At 49.6% G+C, this 9,783-nt stretch overlaps 1 long non-coding RNA gene across 1 annotated transcript; it reads right to left on the bottom strand.

The window, feature by feature from the left end:
• Positions 1 to 718: 718 nt before the first annotated feature.
• LOC310903896 lies at positions 719 to 5,543 on the bottom strand. Its single transcript, XR_014587907.1, has 3 exons — positions 5,115 to 5,543; positions 4,885 to 4,988; positions 719 to 1,960 (listed from the first exon to the last, which is right to left on the bottom strand). It is a non-coding gene; the product is annotated as an uncharacterized lncRNA (long non-coding RNA).
• Positions 5,544 to 9,783: the final 4,240 nt, after the last annotated feature.

Below are 9,783 nucleotides of genomic sequence, written 5' to 3' on the forward strand. Positions count from 1 at the left end.
GCACACGGAGTAAATAGCTGTTTCTCAGCTATGAATCAAAATGCGCTTGTTTTTCAGTGATCACTGTGCAGGTTTTTTTTGGCAAACGATGGACTCTATTTAACATGCAATGAATTTAATGAATGTAATGAATTTAGAAGCATTTAATGAACTCAAGATTTCATCTTTTTCCCTTCCTTTGCTTCCCAGACTTCAGAGCTGCTCAGGATCATGTTGAGACTTATAACGGGAGCTCCTTCCTTGATAGTGGTCTGGACCAATGCACAGGGCACGAGTGGTGCCTCCAAGGACAGCCAGACCCTTGCAAAACAAGTCCATCCTAGAACACAACAGACATCTGCCAAACGTTATGTGCTTAAGTAAACTAAAATGAGAAATATCCTTATAGCCTTTTAATCTACAGGACGGAAAAGGGGAGAAGGTTTATATAATGGAAAATTTGCTGATATATTGAAACATATTGTCGTTATTGCTTTATTGCCAGTTACCACATGGCTCTTATCAGCACTTCCCCTTGGTAAATGAATCAACCCTTCCTCGACACAGCCCTGGGATGGGAGCGCAGAGCCGCGGGCAGGCCAGGGGAAGCCCGTCCTGCCGGGGACCCGCCAGCGGGGATGCAGCACTGCCCTTAGTAAAAACCTTAAAAATCAACGCTGCCCTTAATAAATACCTTAATAAATACCTTAATAAATACTGGTGAGAGAGTCAGGGCATATAAACATGCTGCTTCTGCTGGCGGGATGCACTTGGGTGAGTACAGGGAAGAAATATTTACGTGCACTTGAAGGGGATGCTTGTGGTTAAATCTCCTCGTACAACACACACAGAGCAACACAACGCTGGGCTAAACTTCCACTGGGAACCCAGGCCTGTGCCAGGTGGCTGAAAAGTCCCTTCGCTGCCCCCCTTCCCTGGCTGCTTGCAGGCAGGCTGGCGGTACCTCTCCTGTAGACACAGTTTCTATAGCAACGTCACTTTTACCACATAAGAGGACCCACCAGATTAAAACAGCCGCCTTCAGGTAATTAAAATACATGAAATTTCTCTGTTATTTACATTTCTGCCGGCGAGGAGCCACAATACGCGATTCAAACCAGGACGCTGAGGGTCTCTGAGAGCGAGCAAACAAGGAATAAAGCTGTCAGTGTTTGTCTCGCACAAAGTGGGGGCTTGTCCGCGGCCGCAGGCCTCGCGCACACAACGCCTCCCAGTTCGGCGCACGCAGCGCAGAGAAGGGCAAGCTGGGCAAGCTGGGATTTGCATCCAGAGCCGGTGCCAGAGGGCTGGCATGAAAGGCCCGGTTTGTGTTCTAGAGAGGCAGCTTTCAAGAGAAGACATAATGCACTGGGTAAGAGCCTTACCCCCGGCGTCCCCCTCAGCACGGCACCGAGGGGAGGGTTCCCAGGTGACCGCAGCCGGACACCGGCGGTCACCTCGGCCTTGCAGGCAGCACTGCTCCGGTGTGCTGGGCAAAAACCATTCCTCGTGACAAGGCGAGAGGGCTGGATTAAACACCCTTCCCCTTCGTGATGGTAACAGCAAAGACGGGGTGATTCAGACAGCTGAATTTCAGGCCGCCCCGCGGTGAGGCTCGCTGCAGCACCGCAGCTTTTTTGTGTGGCTTCCAACACACTGGAGTGGGAAAGCCCTTCTCCAATTAAATACGGCCTTGGTGCGTTTTAGAATCTTTCTTTCTAATTAGTGCACAACTTGAGTGGCTGCTGGGGGAAGCGTTCTTGTTTGGAAATATCGGGAATATTAAATCCAATGTTGTTGTGAACCGTGTGCCTGATCGCTCCACTTCTTGTCAGCTCCACAGTTAGCGACTGGAGGAGCGAGGACTTCAGTCTTACTGCATACGAGGCAACTTCTTCATCCCTGTTTTGAGACGCAGCGTTCCAGCAGCAGTTTTAGCATTTATTCTCCAACATTTGGCGAGCTACCACCACATAGACCCCTGGTAGATAAAGCAAAAGAGCATTTAGATGCAGATATGGCTGTGCTCAGCCTTTTCTCTGAGCTTTGTAGCAGTTTCCCTTGGAGCAGCCAAGCAGAGCAGCCCACCCCTCAGAGGTGAGACTCGATCCAGGCAGACCCACCACACGGAGCCACATTGCAAGCTTCTTTGCCAGACTTTATAACTGCGAACATTTTTCTAAAGTTAGCAGCGAGCTAACCTCCATTATTTGGTATTAAACACCGTGGCCAACTAGGTGTGAGGTGGCACAGCAATTAAAACCTGGGCACACAGGAGACAGATAGGGCTGGTGAGGTGCCACCAAAAGCGTGCCAGCCCCTGGAAGCCCAGCTCGGCCCCTGGACAGTGCTGTCCCAGGGTCCCAGTGTAAATAGCCAGTGGAGTCCATGTCTGACATCGCCGTGGCCTTGCAGTGATCTTTTCATTTTCTTGGCATATCTTTAAAGAGATGCATTTGTTTTTAGGAAGATGAAATGGAAATACATTTTAATGAAAAAGGAGTAGAGAAGTGATTACACAGAAGGAAAGCAAACCAACCGTGCTATGTCTGGCAGGTTTCCTCAGCCTTTGAATTAGCTGGTTATCTCTTGATTAAAAAAAAAAAAAGAAACACCAGCAAAGAACTGGGAGACAAGACAACATCCATAAAACAAAGCTATAACTGCAGCCAACACCCTTTTCTCATCTGACAAACATGCTGATTTGGAGCAGGTGTAGGTGCTACTGTGAGCTGTGATGAGGGGGGACCGCACGCCAGGCTCTGGGCTGCTCACTGCCCCCTGCCAGGGCAGGGGCTTTGCTCCTGGCGGTCAGGGTGTCTGTTCCTCACTGCAGCCTGAGCTGCAGGCTAAACCTCAAAGCAAATGACTCACATGAAAAGGTGGCAGCCTACGGGATCAAATGTCCACCTGAATATAAAACATTTCTACATGACCAGAAAGAAATACGATAAGCTATGTGTTTGGAGGAGGAGGAGGATGCCAGGAACTGCGTGTTCCGTTCCTCACTGCCCTAAGACCTTTGGCTCATCCGTAAATCCTCTGAGTGGGCTCTGACGACTTTTCATGCTGCTACAGAAGGCATTACCCAAGCCTGATGCCTGGTAGCTCCGACCTGCAGCGACCACAAAACAAGCGAACACCCTCCTACAGCCCGTGGGCACAGGGCAGGCCCACTCAGACTCACAAGAAGCATCTGATCCCTGCTCTGGTGGGGAAATTAACCAGCAGCAAGGACCTGCATGCGCCCACAAGGCTGTGGTGACCTGGCTGTGGAGGCAGCCGCCCCCACCAAGGGACCCCGATCAGGCTCTGAGCTGTACCTCGTGAGCCTCTTCCAGTTGTTCCTAAAGCATTATTTACCTCAGGGCTCAGCCTTACCGGCATTTACAATGCAAACCTTACCTGCTCGGAGATACTTGGATTAAAACTGCAAACCGTTCATTTTCCAGACATTAAACTTCAGTATAAAACTGCAAACCCCATTATGAAAGCTACCCGTTCCCTACAACAGCCGAGCAGCGCGCTCTAATGCTGCTGGCACACGTTCCTCCGAGGCTACACCTCCTCGTCCCACGCCAAGCTGTGACACCGCCACAAAAGCAGGAATTAACAGAGCTGCTGCCGGCGAGAAACATGCTCAGCTGGGAACTTGCTGAGAAGGGTGGACATAAAACGTGCCATTCTCTGAGTATTTGGAAGAGGACGTCCCTGTGGTCCTGCAGCAGCACCTCGGTCAGCAGGGTGGGTGTCAGTACACCTTGTCCCTGTTGTTGCTCCCAGCCCTGTCCCTCGGTGTGGGGGGTGAGGGGTGGATGTAGGGTGGCTTCATGTCATAGCACAGCGGCATGGGGCTGCCTGTGGCCGCAGGAAGGTTCCTGGGGCTGGCAGGGGACAGCAGCACATCCCAAAGGCACGGCCTCTCAGCAGCCCCAGCCAAATGCCCTGCGCTGGCGTGAGCTGCAGGTATTCCCGCAGAAACACCCCGGATTAGACATGACTCAGGGGATGATTCAGGCACCCAAGCACAAGTGTGTAGTGACTCAGCTCTCGATTCATTATTCTGGCCGTACCCTATCTGGTGAAAGTTAATGTGAAGGTCGTTTTGAATGAAATCAGGCATCTTTCTCCTGATGGTTACTGGCTTTGACACTTTCCTACAAATTTGGTGTGTGTTTGTTTTCTGATAATGCAATGACATCGCACAGCTTCTCTGAAGCAAAGCCCGGCTTATTTATCCATACAAGTACATCGGTCAGAAGCAGGGAGTTAAAACCGAGGAGGTTCCTGCTCTGCCTTAGCATTTCCCTCGAGGTTAGACATGACTGCTTTATTCCCATTATCCCACGTCTCGTGCCCAGGGTTTGTGTGCCTTCGTGCTCTCCTCCTGGAGTGCCTGCGCATCAGCTGCCTTATTCAAATCAGCTTTCAATTCCTGTATTTTTCACCTCTCTCAACAAGGGACACCAGTTCCTAACTAAAAAATTTAGGTAGCCTTTCATGCCTCTGTTACACATTAAGTAGCAGTGGAAAAGAAACCCTATCTTGTAGCAAGCAACACAAGCAAAGCACCACGTAAAGGTTCTGAACATATCATTAATATCTTCTATTTATTTTATTTTATTTTATTTTATTTTATTTTTTATTAAAGCGGGACTCATTCCATCAACATCACAGCTCTGAAAGAAGCCCCTGTAAACAACAGTTCAGCTGGGCCTTTGCTGAGACACAGCTAATTTTATACCTCATCAGAAGGACTGCATTTCACTCCCCAAAATAATTTTAATCCTGTTCCTAATTCGCCTACATTAACACTCAAAAGTGATTATAGTTGCACAACACGAAGTAATCAGGTTTAAGCATTGTACATAATGCTCAGCAGTTTCTGCCCAAGGCAGAACATACCATCAACAAATTCGTTAGCAGGGTTGCCCTTTGGAGACTATCCGTGGATTTTCTGTTGACAGAAGTATTTCCTTTATTCCCATGGTATTTGCCCAATGTATCCCCTGGAACACCAAAAGAAAAGGACGATAAAGAGGCTGCCTTCATAGCCCTTCATACACAACTCAGGGTTTGTATGAGGCCCTCTGGGCCTTTTTGCTTTGCTTTTCAACTCATCTCAACTAACTTACTTTGGGTCAGATCCAGAAGTCCTCACTGAGGCAAAGATTCACCGCCTCCAAAAGACCAGATCTTGACAGAAGTCTCAGCTCCCAGTAAGCAAACGGCCAAGTCAATCAGGCTACCTCTCTGCTAATCAATTAAAAGTGCCTGGGACTCTTTCCTTGGGTGGTGGCCAGCTGGCAGGGGATGAGCCGTGCCCGTAGCCATTAACTCCCTCCACCTGCAGAACGAAGGGGCAGGGTCTCTGACCCACGCTGATGCCTGCAAGACCAGGGACTGCTGCTGGCATGGCCCAAAAGCACGGGGAGATGGCTCCTGGAGCCGAGCAGCACCAGGACTGGCCTCCTGCGTGTGGGTAGGGATGAGTAATGCCGCGCTCAATTTCCTTAATGCGGCTCAGTGTCCCTTATGCAGTGGCAGAGGTTCGTGTTTCAGTCTGTACAGGGAGTCTGTACAGAGAGAGGACGGCCAAGGCCGGGGGACTCAAACCACTGTTATTCGGCTTCTTGCTGATGCCAGTTTAGGGACTCGTGTGGTGTATGGGCTTCCTCAGGACCTGCACGTTGCTGTCTTCTGGCCGCGTTGCATTTGCTCTCCGCGCAGCCGCACGCTGCGGTCTGCCCAACGCAGCCTTTGGCAAAGCTCACACCCACGGGTTGCAGCAAGCAGCCAGGGGCTGTGGCAGATAAAACTGAAGGAACTGAAGTGCTTTATTTATCAATCGTGTTCTGCCGTGGCACAGCCCTTCAGGGGTTCATCAAGCACAGAGCGGAGCAGGGACGGGAGGTCGAGCAGTGTCACTAGACAAGGAAGGCAGGAACAATTTCTGTGTTGGAGCTCTCAACAGAAGAGTAACTGCAAGGAGGGGAGGAGAGGTGGGCTAACAGCTCAGCAGTGTCTCTAGAAGTTCTGTATCATTTTCCTTCGCTCTGGGGAGCTGTGGTGGACGAGCCACGAGTTCATGTCCACCCCCTGTTAAAGCTCTAGAGTCACTGCCGGAGATGTCACTCTGCCATGGAAGCGGAAGGATGGTGACCCCTTTCTGATGCAAAAAGGCTGGCTGAAAAACCCTGCTGGCAAAAATCACAGAAAAAGGCGAGTGTTAAGGATCCAGGCAAGGAGAAGCCACATGAAATTGGTACTTCGTAACATAAAACCTGAAAATGGAACAAAACACGTCCCAGTGCTCTGCTGTTATGCAGTGCAAATAAATTGTTTCTGCAAGAGAAGTGTTGTTGGTTTTATTTTGTGTGTGTGTGATTTTGTTTTCCAAGCCAAAAGAAAAGCAGAGCAGGGACGAACCAAAATTCAGTTTTCTTCAGCAATATAAGGCTCCAGCATCCTGCTCCAACATCATTTCAACCATTTATAAACAAAAGCGAAACCTTTAACACTCATTTTGCTTTTCTCGTAGGTGTTTTAAAGACCAGAGGGTCCCGATGCATCAGTCTCTCCACAAGCATCATTGAGTTTAACCCCAAAAGCCCCTTGGGAGCACCAGAGCTGGAGATTAGTTACAAGGGTGGGGAGTTACAGGGATGGTGAAATAGGTGCCGAAGTCCAGGCTGAAGAGTGGTGTATCCCCAGGTGCTGGCCATCAGTTCCTCGCTGACATTGATGCAATGTGCCCGTTGATTTTGCTGCTGGAGCAAACATGAGTTAAGACTTTGTCTAGCCACAAGCTTTGGGAGGTTTCATACAAGGAGAGCAGTTTTAGGGGCAATTCCTAGTGCATGCTGTGGACCTACCTTTCCCTTAGCTCCTCCAGTGGGTGCTGGGGTGGGAGCACAAGGATGGCACCCATTACAAATTAAGAAAAAAAAAATGAAGCTGTGGGAGCTGCTGGAAATGCTGCAGCTGGGAGGGGAACAAAAACTGGATCGGAGTTGTTCCCCTGCCCAGAAGCAATTTAGCACTGACTGGTCACAATTTATTAATTTAATTTTATATATTTGCTCCTTGCCATTAGATGTTACTTCTTCTGCCAAAAAATGACTTCTCTTTGCCAACTCCTCCTTGTAGTCTGTGACCTCGTTTCTCCCAGGGAAAGGAAGCCATGGTGGATAAAAGCACTGCAGATTTACTAGATAATTGAAATCATCACAGAAAATAGTGTTATGTGATCTAGATTTTGCCTTGAAAGCATCAAAGACATGCATATTTACAGCATTAAAAAAAAAATAGTAAGCTTTTTTTAAAAAAAAAATAAATCTTGGACTAGGCTTTTAATTTCAAAATGTGAGTCAGCCCTCGCTCGTGGTGGGTGCTAGGCTGGCGCTGAGGGGCTCTGACCTGAGAGCAGCGATGCAGTTTTTCTTCCACAGTTACAAATGGGTCACAGCTCTGTTCTGGGAAGATCCCTGCAATATGGAGAAGGATGGGAGGAGCTGTTGAACCTCTGTCAAGCCTCTGGATGCCAACAGAAGTGCAAGTGTGAGCCATTTCTTCAGGTGGATTTGGTGATGGCAATGTGTACCCCCAGAGAACGCAGCCGAGCCGTATCGCTTCCCCGAGCACATTTCATGCGGACCACAAAAGGGAACATTCGCTTACAAAGCACTTGCTTTAAAGCCAACTCCTGAGTTTTTAATTTATTGAGTATCCGTTCCGCTCGACTGAAACTTCAGCGGTCTTCCTCTGCCAGAGCTAATATTTTAAACTGCATACTTTAACATCATTTGCATAACTTTTCCAAAACATGTTATTACTGTCCACGTCCTCCTGTTTTACATCCTGTTTAATCCCAAGGTCAAGGAACTCAGTAGGAGCCCCTGGATTTTTCTGGGCTTTGGACAAGAATTTACGGACCCAGCAAGAGAAAGCTGCCAGCGACACGCTGCATCCACCACGGCTCTCGCCTCTGTCCTGCGCACACCGCACACCTGACAGCAGGACTGCTTGTGGTTTGTTTTTATTCACTCTCTGCCATGTATTTTAAACTTTTACCCTTGCTCAAAATGCCAGTGATTACGCTTGCAACATTCCTTTGTACTGTCTGTAATGGCTACAGCGAAGTCTTCAGTCAAAACCTGAGTAACATCTAAAATGTTTTTTCTAAAACTATCTTTTCCATAGGAGTAAAGATGTTACGGGGAAGATATCTACAAGCACAACAGGCTTTCTGCTCAAGAAGCTGCAGGAAATGAACGCTGTACAAACAGGAACCACTTACCTGTGAGCTACAAGAACAGAGACACGAAGAGGGGCCCTAGTCAAAGCCTGGCGGAGTTCATGGAAATGCTCCCTTGGGCTCTTCTGAGCCGAAGCCCACCTCAGCTCAGAGTGAGGGGGTCTCATCCCGATCCTGCTCGGGAAAAACCCACCAGGTTCATTTACATCCACCTGTACAACCTGGGCTTCCTCCCCCTGCCCGCAGCCAGGGCTTCGGGGCAGGAGCCCACGTGCGTTTCTCTCTCGGTCTTTGCTAGGGTTGGCCAAGGTGAAAAGCAGGAGAACGCCTCGGCCACCTCGCGGGCTCCCAGCCAGCATCGCTTCCACGTAGGCACCTGTCTTTCAGCACTGTTGTCATGAAAAAGGAGGGTTTTCCTGCATGTCTTCTGCCTGCCCAACCCCATAGCAGGTGTTTATCAGGGGACCAAAGTAACCTATTTTTTTTTATGGGCCTGTTAGGTGTACAACACCGGTATTCAGTAATTCTGCTCCATCCTGTGCTCCTCCACACCGGAGTCCCTTGGTGCTCAGTTCAGCATGGGCACAGGACTGACACCAATCCCTATCAGCAGCCAAGCATCTGTTTGTAAATAAACCTAATACAAGTCTGATGACAACTCTGCTTCTCTATTAGTGTACAAAAATCGGTTTTCATCACTGATGGTTTACGGGCAGCTCATCCAGGGGTTGCCTTCTGAGTCACAGCCCATCTCCCGTACAGAAAGGTTCAATGAGCCAAACACAAAGGAAAACAAAGCAATCCCCAGGTGTCTTTTGCTTGATAGGGCCTCTGTAGCAGCAATCTGTCCAGGAGAGGGTTATTGGCACTGAGTTGCACCATGTCTGGGATCCACCAACCTGGTGTGATGAAGAGGATGTGAAGGAGAGCACAGCACCCTGCTGAGCGAGCAAGGAGCGAGTAGACTCAGTACACTGCATGAACTGGGAACCAACAGTGATGCTGGGGAAAAAATAAATAAACAGTGTCTCCTACAAGCATTGATCAGGCCAAATCCCATTTCACCGGCTTCATTTGCGAAATGGCTGAGTGCTGGGACACAGGGGGCTTGCCTGTCCCCAGCGCTTTCTGCAAACACCCCCATGCCTTTGCAGCAGAAGGCTGACAAGGGCTGTGTTAACAGAGAACCATTTTCCCCAGTCCTTTTAATTAGGCAAGAAGATATTTTTTTTCTTATTATTCTCAACCGCAATCAACCTGACGATAATTTGGACCTCTCGGCTCAGCTGCCGCGTGCGGCATTTACCCAGCGCAGCCAACGCCGCGGGTGGGAGGGATTGCTGTAGGAGGCCGTGGACCTTCGGCACGGCTGAACCGTCCGGTGATTGCTGCCAGCTGAGCCTCTGCCTGCGCCTCCCGTGACTCATCCTCCTCCAGCCTGCAGCAAGAGCCCCGAAAATGCAGGGCTGAGTCACTTCTGCTGCGATGGTGGGAGGGGGGCGGCCCTCAGGACCCCCCTGCCCGCCTCGGGAGGGAGTGCCGGGGCA

This window comes from Anser anser (genome assembly GCF_964211835.1).
Source record: "Anser anser genome assembly, chromosome: 9".
Classification (NCBI taxonomy): domain Eukaryota; kingdom Metazoa; phylum Chordata; class Aves; order Anseriformes; family Anatidae; genus Anser; species Anser anser.